General features: G+C 34.9%; 1 pseudogene; it reads left to right on the forward strand.

Moving 5' to 3' along the window:
* The first annotated feature begins 8,054 nt into the window (after nucleotides 1-8,054).
* On the forward strand, nucleotides 8,055-9,109 carry LOC148938713 (putative ATP-dependent RNA helicase DDX5 pseudogene; annotated as a pseudogene).
* The last annotated feature ends 7,000 nt before the right edge of the window (nucleotides 9,110-16,109 follow it).

Raw genomic sequence — 16,109 nt, forward strand, 5'->3', positions numbered from 1 at the left:
TGTCCGAAACCCCTGCATAGTAAAATTTCTGTCCCTTGGCTTGAACAGAAAGGGAAATATATTGGCTTGAAAATCAAGAAAAGTGGCAGCTACTACAACATTCTGCCTAAACGGGATATTTCTTTTTTTTTTTCTTTTTTTTTCTTTTGTATCCAGAGATAGCTTGGCACTGAAACATCGTAGAGGGTTGTTCAATAGCTCATTTTAAAGGAAATTAATTGGGTTAAAAATCTATAGTAACTAAAATAAATTATTTCTAAAAGAGAATAAATTTTTCTACCAAAAACTGCATTTTGATGTCTTTTCACACTGCAGTCTTTCAAACATAATCGTATACCAGCGGTAAGAATTGAACCCACGCCTCTGAAGAGACTGGTGGCTAACACTAGTGCCTTGGACCACTCGGCCAGGCTGCCTCTCATAAATAAATATATATGTGAATTTGGGTTGCAGCAGTAGCTAGCAACCTAGTAAGAGACGATCAGTCCAATGCTAAGAAATATAAAAACCCAAAACTCCTAAAAATAGAGTCAGATCAAAACAAAAGTACATCATTAGAAATACCTTGTCTGAAACCCTACTAGATAAATAATGAACGTCATCATAGTTTTATATTAGAGTTATGACGTGAATAGTGACGTCATAATTAGTATATAAGGAAAGTCAAAACTGAAAATTCTCTCATTCTTGATTAGAATAATGGTTAGATCAAAGCAGGCTATACGCAAGTTGAAGAAAGAGTACTACACAAACAACAGAGATAGTAACTTGAAAAGAAAAAAGCAAAGGTATTCAACCGACCAGGCGTATCGAGAAGTAATAATTGAGAGAGCAAAAGAAAACAGCAAGATGTGTTATCACAATGATGAAGATTATAGACATGCAAAAATTGAGACAGCCAAACAAAAGATCAAGGAACGGTATGGTAATGATGAACATTACAGAGAAGCAAGAATTGAGCAGGCTAAACAAAAGATCAAGGAGCGTTATCACAATGATAAACTTTATAGAGAAGCAACAATTGAGCAGGCTAGACAAAAGAGCAGGGAACGTTATCACAATGATGAAGATTATAGACATGCAAAAATTGAGACAGCCAAACAAAAGATCAAGGAACGGTATGGTAATGATGAACATTACAGAGAAGCAAGAATTGAGCAGGCTAGACAAAAGATCAAGGAGCGTTATCACAATGATAAACTTTATAGAGAAGCAACAATTGAGCAGGCTAGACAAAAGAGCAGGGAACGGTATGATAATGATGAAGATTACCGAAACAAACATAAGAAAAAAGTTGCTACCAGAATAATGGGTAGATACTGGGGTGACAAAAGCTATAATGAAAAAATTAAATTCTCTGCGAGGTTGTACCGAAGAACGCATAAGGACAAACGGAAAAATTACATTCAGAAATACAAGAAGATGGCAAAAATGCAGGCTGATCTTCGTAAATTGAGAAACATTTTACGCATGTTTTACCAGGATCACGAAAAGTATTCAAAATTACAGATTAAAATTCTCTTTGAAAGAGCGGATGCTGTTGAAAAGTCGGCTAGAAATTCCTTGGCAAAGCTTCATAGTAATATCCAAAAGAAATGTTGTCAGTTTAATGAAAAGCTTCCAAGGTATGGATTGGCAACTGCGGAACAGTTTACAGATGCAATGGAAAATGTTCGACAACACAGTGAATATACGGAGGCGTACTTCTTTGAAAATTCGTATATTAATTTTGGAAGGAGCAATTGCAGTTTATGTAGCAGCAATAAAAACATATATACAAGCATACCTATCAACAGCGAAGGAAAAGCAATGTTTTTCAATTATGGCGAAAACGAGCCTGTTAGGGTTATTAGTAAATGTGTTTGTAAGACTAATGATTTAGAACAAATTCCTGGAGCACCGACTCAAGAAAAAAGCATTTCTAACTGTGTTTTAAACAGTTCTTTTAGTTCTACTGAATATTTGGCAAAAAATTCTCTGTGTAGTAGAACAAACTGTCCTGAAAAGTACGAGACAACTATTGAAGAATGCTCTGAATCTAGATCTGACAAGGAAATTATGATGGCTGAAGTCACCTATAACAATCTGAGTAAACATTCAAAACCAAAAATTGGGCAGCAGGTTACTTGGCAATGTCACCCTGATATCTGCAAGCTCTATCCGACGGATATTGAATTATGTCAAATTCTTTTTGATATCCTTGAAAATAATATAGCATTAAAATTTTCAACTGACAAAGTGGTTAATTTCTACCTTGGCGGCTTGGATTATTGTGAAATCAATTACAGGGACACAAGAAAGCATGGGCATTCGTTATACTGTAGCCCAAATGAGGGATGTCAGAGCTATTTGCGTTCTCTAAGGGCACTAGCTCCACATTTTCCTGTCTTGAACTGTTTCATTAATAGCGTATATAAGGCAGTATCAAAATGTAAGATTATACAACATATTAATCTACTAAAAGTCGAGGGCTCGTACAAGGAACTAAGTCATTACATAGAAGAAGTGTCAAGTAGACTCTGTCGTAATAATAGTCAAGACTTCATTTAAGGTGATAGCAATATTAGAGTTTCTGTGGATTAAAATAAAATAATAAAATTATTTGGTGAGAGCCTTGATAAGGTAGATAACATTAGGGATGTATACCCCACAATGCATTGTGACAGTTGTGAGCAGATAAAGACAAAATACCAATTGAAGAGTCTAAGATCCCTTTCAAATAAGAAAGGTTTTGATGTAATGATGGCCACGATTTTAGAACACTTTATAATAAAGAACGACCTCTTGGCTATACTAAATGCAGCGGTAGCTAGCATATAATATAGAACGACCTCTTGCCTATATTAAACTTTATAGGCCACTTAACTGTAGTATAGGTTAGTAAAGTCCAGGTTGCAGCGGTAGCTAGCACCATCATCTGGGTTGCAACGGTAGCTAGCAAACTAGTAAGAGATGATCACGCCTCATATTAGAAACTAATGTAACCGATAACTCCTAAAAAAAGATTCAGATCAAAACAAAAAGTACACTTATTAGAACCGCCTTTACCAAAACTTCTATATAAGAAACTTCCCGTCCTTTGGCTTGAATAACGAAGAAATTATATTGGCTTGAAAATCAAGAAAATTGACTTTAACCACGATATCCTCCACAAACAGCATCTTTTTTTTCTTTCCGTTTTTTTTACTCCTCAGCTAGATGGACAATGCAAAATCATAGAGAGCTGTATAATGGCTCATTTTAAAGGAAATTACTACATCTAGTCGCTTTTGTGTATAATAAAGATCGAACTCTTCCCTATGCTAACTTACATACGCAACTTCACTACAGTTAAGATTACATTATAGTGCAGGTTAGTAGCTCAATCCGGGTTGCAGCAGTAGCTAGCAACCTAGTAAGAGACGATCACCTCCAATGTTAAGAAATATAAAACCCTCCAACTCCTAACAAAAGAGTCGGATCAAAACAAAAAGTACACCATTAGAACCGCCTTGTCCGAATCCTCTGTAAAGGAAACTTACCGCCCTTTGGCTTGAATAACAAAGAAAATATATTGGCTTGAAAATCAACAAAATAGACTTTTACCACGTTATTCTCCACAAACGGAATATTTTTTTTCTTTTTTCTTTTTTCTTTTCCACAGATAGCTTGGCACTGGAACATCGTAGAGGGTTGTTCAATAGCTCATTTTAAAGGAAATTAATTGGGATAAAAATCTATAGTAACTAATATAATAAAGAACGACCTCTTGCCTATACTAAATTTTATACGCCAATTACTTATAGTATAGGTTAGTAATCCGGGTTGCAGCGGTAGCTAGTTATAATAAAGATCGAACTCTTCCCTATACTAACTTGCATACGCAACTTCACTATAGTTAAGATTACAGTATTTATATTATACATCATTATAAATTATAAAAGGTTCAAATGTTCGAAGATTATAGAGTTAAAAATTTTCCCACGCCGGGAATCGAACCCGAGCCTGTTAAGTGAAAGTTAACTATCCTAGCCAATAGACCATATGGAACCATAAACAAGTATGATTTAAGAGCCATATGCATATTATTATTTCACCATACCAATTATAATAAGGCCAAAACCAAATCGTCGACTTGCAACCTTACTTTTGACACATTAGTTAAATCTTCATCAGGCTTAAAAATGTTTTGCTAGTTTTACATGAAAGAACGAGCCTTAGCCCATAGTAGCAGAAATAAGAATATCTAGGTTGCAGCGGTAGCTAGCAACCTATTACATAATCCGGGTTTAAGTGGTAGCTAGCAACCTAGTAAGAAATGCCAAATTAAAAGATGATCATTAGAAGAACAAACAATTGCTTATATTGGACGTAGTTAGCTGCCTGATTCTTTGAGGTTCGTCTCTTACTATTCCAAAGAAGAAAAAGCCGTGGGCTTTTTCCTGTTTGTAATAATACATTAAAAGATAACCATATGTGACGTAATAAGTGAATGCAATGTTTATACACGTTCATCTTTTGACAAGTATTGCATTAAACAACGAGCTATACTTATAATAGAGAATCCGGGTTGCAGCGGTAGCTAGCATATCCGGGTTGCAGCGGTAGCTAGCAACCTAGTAAGAGACGATCACCTCCAATGTCAAGAAATATAAAACCCCCCAACTCCTAAAAAAAGAGTCAGATCAAAACAAAAAGTACACCATTAGAACCGCCTTGTCCGAATCCTCTATAAAGGAAACTTACCTCCCTTTGGCTTGAATAACAAAGAAAATATATTGGCTTGAAATATAATAAAGAACGACCTCTTACCTATATTAATTTATATTCTTTATAAATTATATAAATGGATATTCTTATTAGCTTGTGTAAATTGCAAAAATATCCATGGTATCCGAGCAATAGTTTGAATATTTCAATACAAGCTAGAAAAATACCTTAAAATGTTAAAATTAGTTTTATTTTTGGTTAGGTTCTAACTACCCGATGTGGGATTGACTATGTAGTTTAAGACCAAAAAATTCCATTTTTTAATATATCTTATTTTACAGTTTATAATCGCTAAAGTTATTATGTAAACTGCAAAAATATTTATGATATCTGAGCAATAATTTTAATCTTTTTTTTCAAACTAACAAAATACCTGAAAATTAAAAAATTAGTTTTACTTTTTGTTAGGTTATGGATATTTGATACGAGTCATAAGAAGTGTTATGACTTCATAATAAAGTATTATGACGAGTCATAAGAATCCGGGTTGCAGCGGTAGCTAGCAACCTAGTAAGAGACGATCACCTCCAATGTTAAGAAATATAAAACCCCCCCACTCCTAAAAAAAGAGTCAGATCAAAACAAAAAGTACACCATTAGAACCGCCTTGTCCGAATCCTCTATAAAGGAAACTTACCGCCCTTTGGCTTGAATAACAAAGAAAATATATTGGCTTGAAAATCAAGAAAATAGACTTTTACCACGTTATTCTCCACAAACGGGATATTTTTTTCTTTCCGCTTTTTTTTTCTGCTCAGCTAGATGGGCACTGGAAAATCATAGAGAGTTGTATAATAGCTCATTTTAAAGGTAATTGCAACATCTAGTCACTTTTGTAATTAAAAATAAAATACTTTTTAAAGTAGAATCAATTTTGTCAAAAAAATTGCCTTTTTGATGTATTTTCATACTGCAGTCTTTTCAAAGATATTTGAATTTTGAAGCAATAAAACAGTTCATGGTAATGAACTCTATAGTAATAATAGCTACTTGTCTCAATAGTAACCGAAACTCCTGGAACCAAAATTTTCTTTTTTGGCTTAATCGCTAAAATTATTATGTAAACTGCAAAAATATTTATGATGCCTAATCAATAATAGTAATTTTTTAATTTAAACAACAAAAATACATGAAAATTCTAAAATTAGTTTTGCTTTTTGTCTCCTGGAAGAAAAATTTTACAATAAAGAACGACACCTAGCCCATGTTAAGTGAAACATAAATAGGGATTATGTAATTCCCATCAGTATCATGGCTGTTCACATTAAAAGACGATCATTGGAATAACATACCACTGCATACATTGGACTTAGTTAGCTAATTGATTGCTTGAGGCTCGTCTCTTACTATTTCAAAGAAGAAAAAGCCATAGGTTTTTTCCTGTTTGTAATAATATAGCATGAAATTACATTAAAGGACGATCATTTGAAGATCCGGGTTGCAGCGGTAGCTAGCAACCTAGTAAGAGACGATCACCTCCAATGTTAAGAAATATAATGCCCCCCAACTCCTAAAAAAAGAGTCAGATCAAAACAAAAAGTACACCATTAGAACCGCCTTGTCCGAATCCTCTATAAAGAAAACTTACCGCCCTTTGGCTTGAATAACAAAGAAAATATATTGGCTTGAAAATCAAGAAAATAGACTTTTACCACGTTATTCTCCACAAACGGGATATTTTTTTCTTTCCACTTTTTTTTCATGCTCAGCTAGCTGGGCACTGGAAAATCGTAGAGAGTTGTATAATAGCTCATGTTAAAGGCAATTGCAACATCTAGTCACTTTTGTAATTAAAAATAAAATACTTTTTAAAGTAGAATCAATTTTGTCAAAAAAATTGCATTTTTGATGTATTTTCATACTGCAGTCTTTTCAAAGATATTATAATAAAGAACGACCTTTTACCTATACTAAATTTTATACACCACTTAATTATAGTATAGGTTAGTATATCCGGGTTGCAGCGGTAGCTAGCAACCTAGTAAGAGACGATCACCTCCAATGTTAAGAAATATAAAACCCCCCAACTCCTAAAAAAAGAGTCAGATCAAAACAAAAAGTACACCATTAGAACCACCTTGTCCGAATCCTCTATAAAGGAAACTTACCGCCCTTTGGCTTGAATAACAGAGAAAATATATTGGCTTGAAAATCAAGAAAATAGACTTTTACCACGTTATTCTTCACAAACGGGATATTTTTTTCTTTCCGCTTTTTTTCCTGCTCAGCTAGCTGGGCACTGGAAAATCATAGAGAGTTTTATAATAGCTCATTTTAAAGGCAATTGCAACATCTAGTCACTTTTGTAATTAAAAATAAAATACTTTTTAAAGTAGAATCAATTTTGTCAAAAAAATTGCATTTTTGATGTATTTTCGTACTGCAGTCTTTTCAAAGATATTTGAATTTTGAAGCAATAAAACAGTTCATGGTATTATAATAAGGAACGACTTCTTCCCTATGCTAAATTTTATAAGCCACTTAATTATTACATTAAAAGACGATTATTGGAATAACGAACAATTGTACACATTGGAATTAGTTAGCTACTTGATTGTTTGAGGTTCGTCTCTTACTGTTTCAAAGAAGAAAAAGCCGTAGGCTTTTTCCTGTTTGTAATCAGTTTTTTTACATTAAAAGACGATCATTGGAATAACAAACCATTGCATACATTGGACTTAGTTAGCTATTTGACACTAAAAGACGATCATTGGAATAGCAAATTAAAGCATACATTGGACTTAATTAGCTACTTGATTGTTTGAGGTTCGTCTCTTACTATTTCAAAGAAGAAAAAGCCGCAGGCTTTTTCCTGTGTGTCATCATCATTACCAATAAACATCTGTTGAGGAAACTTTTACAATAAAGAACGACACCTAGCCCATGTTAACTGAAATATAAATAGGGATGATGTAATTTCCATCAGTATCATGGCTGTAGAGATGGCTGAAACCTAGTACAGAACAATACATAAAAGATCGATGCCAGTCAAGAGGATCTAATGCAGTTTATAGTAAAGAACGACAAAATTAACTGACGTACTCTATTGACAAGATGACTTGAAGCAAATGCCTTTTGAGAGTTGCTTGTCTACGGTATGTTATACAAATGATCAGTCTAGTTAATCATAAACGGGGACTATGCAGAGCTATTATTAGTCATTATTATAAGGAACAAACTGTTGCCTATTCTAACTTGTATATGCCACTTAACTACAGTATGTGCCTGTACAGCTATATTTAAAGACAATGTATTAAAATTCCCCACCACTGGTCTTTATTAAGATCCAAAATAGTTATAGAAACATGCACTCAAGTTATTTAAATCGAAGATAAGCAGGTGGCACGACAGAATGCTTACCTCGCCATCATATTACTCACAACAACAGGTTTGAAGGATCTCGAAACTCCAATAGAACTTTTTACAAGTCTACACGAGAACAGAATACTAGTCACAACTTGAAGTTCGAAGGGTCTAAAAATTCAGGTGGTAATTTTTCAAACCAAGGACGTGATGCCACTTACCAACGACAGCCAATACAAAAGAATTTCTATAATCCCCATCCTACTGTCGTAAAAAGATCCAAAAAATAAGTAGACAGCTATCGTGATTCTAAAGAAATTCTAGTTGAAGGAGTAGACGTCCCTCATCCAATCATGTCAATCAAAGAATCTGGTTTTCCTGACAATTTAAAATCTCAGCTGACATCACAAGAATTACATAGTCCCACTCCAATCCAAGCACAAGGTTGGCCAATTGCCTTATCTGGTAGAAATATGGTAGGCGTTGCATCAACTGGATCATGTAAAACGCTGGCCTATATACTGCCATCGATCGTCCACATTAAAACCCAGGCTAATCTTAAAAAGGAGATGGACCCATAGCTTTGATTTTGGCTCCAAGTAGAGATTTAGCACAATAGATCAAAGTTGTGGCAGACAATTATGGAGCGTCGTCTCGCATAAGAAGCACATGTGTCTTCGGTGGGTCTCCAAAGTTGCAGCAAATAAGAAATTTGGAACAAGGATCTGAGCTTTGTATTGCTACTCCTGGGAGAATAATTGAATTTTTAGAAACAGGAAAAATAAACCTTAGGTGATGTACTTACATAGTCCTGGACGAAGCGGAGAGGATGCTTGATATGGGCTTTGAACCACAAATCAAGACAATTTTTCGACAAACTGGCGGTGAAAGTCAAATTCTGATGTGGTCAGCCACTTGGCCGAGGGAAGTTGAACGCCTAGCAAAAGACTTTTTAGGCTCACACATCAAATTGAACGTCAGCCCAAAGGTTTTATCGGCCAATCACAATATTCAACAAATTTTTGAAGTGTTACAGTGTTACATAGTGCAAAATTGATTTAGGAAGGACATTACGTAAAGAACTTGTTCTGAAAAAATATAATAAAGCCTTTTGAAAAGTATTGCTTGATGTTGGAGTATGTTACAATAAAGAGCGTGTATGGGCGTGAGGAGTGGTTAAAAACTGCATTTTCGATGTCTTTTCACACTCCAGTCTTTCAAACATAATCTTATACCAGCGGTAAGATTTGAACCCACGCCTCCGAAGAGACTGGTGGCTAACACCAGTGCCTTGGACCACTCGGCCAGGCTGCCTCTCATAAATATTGGAATAACATACCACTGCATAAATTGGACTTAGTTAGCTGCTTGATTGCTTGAGGTTCGTCTCTTACTATTTCAAAGAAGAAAAAGCCGTAGGCTTTTTCCTGTTTTTACAATAAGGAACGACACCTAGCCCATGTTAACTGAAAAAGAAATAGGGATTATTTCATTTCCATTTTCGGGTTGCAGCGGTAGCTAGCAGCCTAGTAAGAGACCATCACTGAATTGAATTGAAGTTATCAAGTATTTTACAATAGGTTGCATCAAGACTTTTTTTTCTTTTCAGCTAGCTGGGCTTGTTACAATAAAGAACGAACTCTTGCCTATACAAACTTGTATAGTGGTACATATATAATATAAGGAAGCGGGCAGTCCCCCCATATAGCTATAACGATTACAAGTGGACAGTCCCACCATATATCTATAATATAAGGAAGCGGACAGTGCTCCCACCAATACAAGCAGACAGTGTAATGACCGGAATTCAACCACCGTGAAAATTCGTGTTGGTCTGTGTTCAAAGTGCGTGATGATTGCTTTGTATGAAATTGTGAAATTCTTTTTGTAATTTAATTTGTTAGGCGTGGTTGACTTATGTTTAACCTTGAATACGGGTATAAAATCCGGGTTGCAGTGGTAGCTAGCAACCTAGAAAGAGACGATCACGTCCAATGTTAAGAAATATAAAAACCCATAGTTCTTAAAAAAAGAGTCTGATCAAAACAAAAAGTACACCATTAAAACCGCCTTGTCCGAAACCCCTGCATAGTAAAATTTCTGTCCCTTGGCTTGAACAGCAAGGGAAATATATTGGCTTGAAAATCAAGAAAAGTGGCAGCTACTACAACATTCTGCCTAAACGGGATATTTTTTTCTTTTTTCTTTTTTTTTTCTTTTGTATCCAGAGATAGCTTGGCACTGGAACATCGTAGAGGATTGTTCAATGGCTCATTTTAAAGGAAATTAATTGGGTTAAAAATCTATAGTAACTAAAATAAATTATTTCTAAAAGAGAATAAATTTTTCCACCAAAAACTGCATTTTGATGTCTTTTCACACTGCAGTCTTTCAAATATAATCGTATACCAGCGGTAAGGAATTGAACCCACGCCTCTGAAGAGACTGGTGGCTAACACCAGTGCCTTGGACCACTCGGCCAGGCTGCCTCTCATAAATAAATATATATGTGAATTTGGGTTGCAGCAGTAGCTAGCAACCTAGTAAGAGACGATCAGTCCAATGCTAAGAAATATAAAAACCCAAAACTCCTAAAAATAGAGTCAGATCAAAACAAAAATACATCATTAGAAATACCTTGTCTGAAACCCTACTAGATAATTTACAGTAAAGAACGATCTCTCATCCATAGTAACTAATAAATGGTGGTTCCAGGGGTAGTTACATGAGGTTCGTCTCTTACTATTTCAAAGAAGTTATAATAAAGAACGACATCTTGCCTATACTAAATTTTATAGGCAACTTAACTTTAGAGTGTAGGCTAGTACAGTTACATTTTTTAAATATATTCAAATTTTACATTAATAAACGATCATTGGAATAATCCGGGTTGCAGGGGTAGCTAGCAATCTAGTATGAGACGATCACTTCCAATGTTAAGAAATATAAAAACCCGTAGCTCCTAAAAAAGGAGTCAGATCGAAATAAAAAGTACACCATTATCCGGGTTGCAGCGGTAGCTAGCAACCTAGTAAGAGACGATCAGGTCCAATGTTAAGAAATATAAAAACCCATAGTTCCTAAAAAGGAGTCAGATCAAAACAAAAAGTACACCATCAGAACCGCCTTGTCCGAAACCCCTGTATAGTAAACTTTCTGTCCCTTGGCTTGAACAGCAAGGGAAATATATTGGCTTGAAAACCAAGAAAAGTGGCAGCTACTACAACATTCTGCCTAAACAGGATATTTTTTTTTATTTTCTTTCTTTTCCACAGATAGCTTGGCTTTGGAACATCGTAGATTGTTGTTCAATGGCTCATTTTAAAGGAAATAAATTGGGTTAGAAATCTATAGTAACTAAAATAAATTATTTCTAAAAGAGAATAAATTTTTCCACCAAAAACTGCATTTTTGATGTCTTTTCACACTGCAGTCTTTCAAACATAATCGTAAACCAGCGGTAAGATTTGAACCCACGCTTCCGAAGAGACTGGTGGCTAACATCAGTGCCTTGGACCACTCGTCCAGGCTGCCTCTCATAATTTGGGTTAAAGAAGTAGCTAGCAACCTAGTAAAAGACGATCAGTCCAATGCTAAGAAATATAAAAACCCAAAACCACTAAACATAGAGTCAGATCAAAGCAAAAGTTTACAGTAAAGAACGAACTTCCAGCGTATAGTAACTAAAAAGTAAAGAGCGATCTCTCACCCATAGTAACTGATATGTGGTGGTTTCAGGGGTAGCTGCAAGATATCCATATTGCAGCGGTATCCGGGTTACAGCGGTAGCTAGAAAGCCAGTAAGAGACGATCAGTCCAATGCTAATTATGATAAGGAACAAATTATAAACTTAGTTAGCTGTCTGATTCTTTGAGGATCGTCTTTTACTATTCCAAAGAAGAAAAAGCCGTAGGCTTTTTCCTGTTTGTAATCCGTGTTGCAGCGGTAGCTTGATAATCCGTATCGCAGCGGTAGCTAGCAACCTAGTAAGAGACGATCACGTCCAATGTTAAGAAATATAAAAACCCATAACTCCTAAAAAAGATCAAAACAAAATTACATCCGGGTTGCAGCGGTAGCTAGCAACCTAGTAAGAGACGATCACGTCCAATGTTAAGAAATATAAAAACCCATTGTTCTTAAAAAAAAGAGTCAGATCAAAACAAAAAGTACACCATTAGAACCGCCTTGTCCGAAACCCCTGTATAGTAAAATTTCTGTCCCTTGGCTTGAACAGCAAGGGAAATATATTGGCTTGAAAATCAAGAAAAGTGGCAGCTACTACAACATTCTGCCTAAACGGGATATTTTTTTCCTTTTTTTCTTGTTTTGTATCCAAAGATAGCTTGGCACTGGAACATCGCAGAGGGTTGATCAATAGCTCATTTTAAAGAAAATTAATTGGGTTAAAAAATTTCAGAAATAACTTGATCTAAAAGTGTTTCCAAATCTTTTCCCGAAAGGCATATATGGCTTGCGTGACAAGGCAAGACCATTTCGGATTAGGAATGCAGAATATTTTAAATCAAGGCTTCTTAGCAGACATACTAAGTTTCGTCTTGACAAACAGTTTCTTTTCATAGCTTCCAATTGCAAGATTACTATATAAGAAGCGTCAGATTTGTAAATGTTCTCATTCATAATTAGATAATGGTTAGATCAAAGCAAGCTATACGCAAGTTAAAAAAACATTACTACACAAACAACAGAGATAGTATCTCGAAAAGAAAAAAGCAAAGGTATTCAACCGACCAGGCGTACCGAGAAGTAATAATTGAGAGAGCAAAACAAAACAACAAGATGTGTTATCACAATGATTACAGTAAAGAACGAACCTCCAGCCCATAGTAACTAAAATAAGATTATAATTAATACTAAAGATAGATCAATGATTTCATAAGCGTAGGTTATAGCCAGGTCTTCTCTTACTATTCCAATTAAGAAAAAATTATAGGCTTTTTCCTTTTTGTAATAGAGTAAGGTACAATAAAGAACGAACTCTAGCCTATATTTTATATCAAAGGACGATTACAATAATCCGGGTTGCAGCAGTAGCTAGCAACCTAGTAAGAGACGATCACGTTCAATGTTAAGAGATATAAAAACCCATAACTCCTAAAAAGATCCGGGTTGCAGCGGTAGCTAGCAACCTAGTAAGAGACGATTACGTCCAATGTTTAGAAATGTAAAACCCCATAGTTCCTAAAACAGGAGTCAGATCAAAACAAAAAGTACACCATTAGAACCGCCTTGTCCAAAACCCCTGAATAGAAAACTTTTTGTCATTTGGCATGAACAGCAAGGGAAATATATTGGCTTGAAAATCAAGAAAAGTGGTAGCTACTACAACATTCTGCCTAAACGGGATATTTTTTCTTTCTTGTTATCCAGAGATAGTTTTGCACTGGAACATCGTAGAAAGTTGTTCAATGGCTCATTTTAAAGGAAATTAATTGGGTTAAAAACCTTTTGTAACTAAATTATTTTAAAAAAGGATAAATTTTTCCAATAAAACTGTATTTTTGATGTCTTTCCATACTGCTGTCTTTTCAAAGACATTTGATTTTTGAAGCAATCAAACAGTTCGTGGTAAGGTTGTATTTTAAACTTTATATTCCATAGATAGCTTAGCACTGGAACATCGTAAAGAGTTGTTCAATGGATCATTTTAAATCCGGGTTGCAGCGGTAGCTAACAACCTAGTAAGAGACGATCACGTCCAATGTTAAGAAATATAAAAGCCCATAGTTCCTAAAAAAGGAGTCAGATCAAATTCAAAAGTACACCATTAGAACCGCCTTGTCCGAAACGCCTGTATAGAAAACTTTCAGTCCCTTGGCTTGAACAGCAAGGGAAATATATTGGCTTGAAAATCAAGAAAAGTGGCAGCTACTACAACATTCTGCCTAAACGGGATATTTTTTCTTCTTTTTTCTTTTCCACAGATAGCTTGGCACTGGAACATCGTAGAGAGTTGTCCAATGGCTCATTTTAAAGGAAATTAATTGGGTTAAAAATCTATAGTAACTAAAATAAATTATTTCTAAAGAGAATAAATTTTTCCACCAAAAACTGCATTTTGATGTCTTTTCACACTGCAGTCTTTCAAACATAATCGTATACCAGCGGTAAGATTTGAACCCACGCCTCCGAAGAGACTGGTGTACAATAAAGAACGACACCTAGCCCATTTTAACTAAAACATAAATAGGGACTCTGTAATTTCCATCAGTATCATGGCTGTAGAGATGGCTGAAACCTAGTAAAGAATAATCCAGGTTGCAGCGATAGCTAGCAACCTAGTAAGAGACGATCACGTCCAATGTTAAGAAATATAAAATTACATTAAAGAACGAACTCTCGTCCATAGTATTTGAAGCATTATAAGAAATCATTATATAGATGATGAATTTTCCTTGAAAATCAAGAAAAGTGGCAGCTACTGCAACATTCTGCCTAAACGGGATATTTTTTTTTCTTTTTTTCTTTGTTTTCAGAGATAGCTTGGCACTGGAACATCGTAGATGGTTGTTCAATGGCTCATTTTAAATGAAATTAATTGGGTTAAATGTAATAAAGATCGAACTCTTCCCTATACTAACTTGTATAGGCAACTTCACTATAGTGAAGATTACAGTATTTATATTATACATCATTATATATTATAAAAGGTCCGAATGTTCGAAGATTATACCGTTAAAAATTTTCCCACACCGGGAATCGAACCCGGTCCTCCTAAGTGAAAGTTAACTATCCTAGCCACTAGACCAAATGGGACCATAAAGAAGTATGATTTAAGAACCATATGCATATTATTATTTCACCATTCCAATTACAATAAGACCAAAACAAAATCGTCGAATTGCAACCTTACTTTTGACACATCAGTTAAATCTTCATCAGACTTAAAAACTGTTTTGCTAGTTTTGCAGTAAAGAACGAACCTTAGCCAATTATAGCAGAAATAAGAATATATAGGTTGCAGCGGTAGCTTGCAACCTATTAATTACATAATCTGGGTTGCAATGTTAGCTAGCAACCTAGTAAAAAACGTACAATTAAAAGATGATCATTAGAAGATCAAACCATTGCTTAAATTGGACTTAGTTAGCTGCCTGATTCTTTGAGGTTCGTCTCTTACTATTCCAATGAAGAAAAAGCCGTAGGCTTTTTCTTGTTTTTAATAATACATTAAAAGATTACAATAATGATGAATTGAATCGATCCTTTGTGTTGCTCAATTACTACAGGCTATAGTTCATTCTTTACTATAAATCTATTTATCTGTATATACACAGTTTTGTAGAAAAATCAATTCAATGGATACCTTAATACAGCATAATGGATGAAACTCTGGCTCATGATTAGAGGTTTGTTCCGGGTTGCAGCGGTATTTACAATAAAGAATGACACCTAGTCAATGTTAACTGAAACATAACTAGGGATTATGTTTACATTAAAAAACGATCTTTAGTCCACAATAACTCAAGTATTATAAGGAATAATAATATTGATGATGAATTTCCCTTAAGAAACCATCGTAGGTAAAGATTCCCATAACGGTAATCAAACTCAGGCCAACTGGGTGAGAGCCAGCTATCCTAACCTCTAGACCATATAGAATATGTCAAATACTTGATTGATGAAGTTTGTGTTAAAGATTTATTTTAAATTTATATCCGGGTTGCAGCGGTAGCTAGCATTACATTAAAGAACGAACTATAGCCATTATTAAGTAAATCCGGGTTGCAGCCGTAGCTAGCAATCTATTAAGAGACGATCAAGTCCAATATTAAGAAAATATAATTACCCGTAACTCCTAAAAATCGAGTCAGATCAAAACAAAAATTATAGTAATACAACCGCCTTGTCTGAAACCACTATGTAGAAAACTTCCCGTCCCTTAGCTTGAACAACAAGGGAAATATATTGACTTGAAAATGAAAAAAAGTGACTCTAACCACGATATTCTGCATATACGGCATTATTTTTTTTCTTTTTCTCAGATAGCGGGGCATTGGAACATTGTAGAGAGTTGTTTAATGGCTCATTTTAA

Source organism: Artemia sp. Qi Xiang Cuo, unplaced genomic scaffold (genome assembly GCF_049724085.1).
Source record: "Artemia sp. Qi Xiang Cuo unplaced genomic scaffold, ASM4972408v1 HiC_scaffold_3018, whole genome shotgun sequence".
Taxonomy (NCBI): Eukaryota; Metazoa; Arthropoda; class Branchiopoda; order Anostraca; family Artemiidae; genus Artemia; species Artemia sp. Qi Xiang Cuo.